A 1,893-nucleotide genomic window follows, 5' to 3' on the forward strand; every position below is an offset into this window, starting at 1 on the left:
TTAATGAATTCATGCTAATACATGCTCATTATGATTTCTTAAACTTTCATACCTATGCTACATTGACTAAATATTAAGTTCACCACAACACATTGTTATCTTTCTCCTCTTCATTCCTGCTACTACAAACTTGATATATTTACCTAATTGCTTTCTCTCATCCCTGGTCAAGTAACCTAAAAGACCCTAAATTTTCAAATACTCAAACAAGACTTATACATCTAGCCTAAAATCCATTTCTTTTCTAGTCATTCGTTGATAAATCCTTAGAGAGATCCCTCTCTGGTTCAGTAGGGCTAGCTATTGAACTACAAGTGGTTTGAACTTACCTCTTTCTATCTCCTCCTCAGCTTGGGACATTGTAGAGGATAACATGGGGCATCAACTAATGATAATTTTCTTCACTATTCCATTTTAATCACTTCAAACTAAGTTTTCAAACAAGACTTATGCAAATTTTTAAAAAGACTACACACTTTGTTTCTTTTGGTAGGAGCTTGATATTGAATCTAATGTATCCCTAAAATTTTAGATCCCAAAAGTCTGAAATTGTGCACTATGGTAGCCCTCTGTGTCCTCTTTCCAACTCCACTAGTCAGATCGAAATTGGATTCTCCAAGAAATATTTATACCCAATATCCCAAGATGACTTGATTATACACCTTTTCAGTAGAGTGAACTTCTGCGAAGTGCCACGTCTCACTGTTTCAAACTTACGACATGAAAACGATATACAAAAGATAAATTCTATCATATTTTTTCAACTTCTTACGAAATTTCAATCTGATGCTAAGAGAGAAAGTTATGATGATTTTCCTAAGGTCATCAGTTTGGGATGTAATTTGGGATCCTGCAAAAACCATAAATATCTTGTATCGTATCTCTGAAAATACAACAAACCAAGATTTGAAAATCATGCCTGAGCTTCACCAATATTTCTGATCAAATGGGTTTTAAATCTAGATTCTAAACCTTCGTAGAAAAAAAAACTATACTAAAACTTCCACGATGACATGTTTCATATGGAAATCTGGAGCTTGCAAAAACCCTGATATTCTCAGATCATATCTCTGAACATATAGTGATACAAGATCTGAAATTCAGACCCGAGGTTTAGAACGATTTCATCTCAAATGGGTTTTATTTTTAGCTTCTGAAACTTTGTAGAGAAAACATTATAGTGAAAATTCCATGATGGCTAGTTTGGAGTAGCGAAACCCTAGAACCCAAAGCTTTGATACCAAATGTTATGTAACCAGTTCACAAAATAGAAGAAAAAATAGGTAAACTACTTCAAAATCAGCCTCTTCGAGGGGGAAACCTCTTTTACATTACAAAAATGAACAATTCTTGGATGATTCAAATGACAAAACCTCCTTTCTATATATAGGAGTCTAAGGGGTCACAATATAATCAAACTCGACATAACAATAATAATATAAGGGCACAATAATAATAATAGTGGGCTTCTATGGGGCACAATAATAACAATGTGGGGACAATTAGGGAAGAAAAATAACAATAAGGAGCTACAATGGCAATAGTAATGGGGGAGTCACTAGTATTATAGGGACCTAACATATATTTTTAAATATAAAAATAACGGTGTACTCAGTAACACTGGGGCATCGATGTGTATACTACTCAATAACACAAGGCTATTGTAAATTTAAAAAAATCTCAGTCCTAAAAGTCATTTTCATCATTCTAATGCTATACTCCAATGGAGCCTTAGTGCAGTAATAATTTTGTAACGCCCCAATGCATATACAACATGGTGCACCATTGTAGGGTTTTTAATTTAAGAATAGCGGTGCACTAGGTGAAGTCGAAGTACGAGTGCATATACTACTTGATGGCACCAGAAAAAGGTTAAATTTAAAAAATTCCAGG

Source organism: Pinus tabuliformis, chromosome 7, assembly GCF_031772625.1.
Source record: "Pinus tabuliformis cultivar Carrire ecotype Pingquan chromosome 7, CPIR1, whole genome shotgun sequence".
NCBI classification, from domain to species: domain Eukaryota; kingdom Viridiplantae; phylum Streptophyta; class Pinopsida; order Pinales; family Pinaceae; genus Pinus; species Pinus tabuliformis.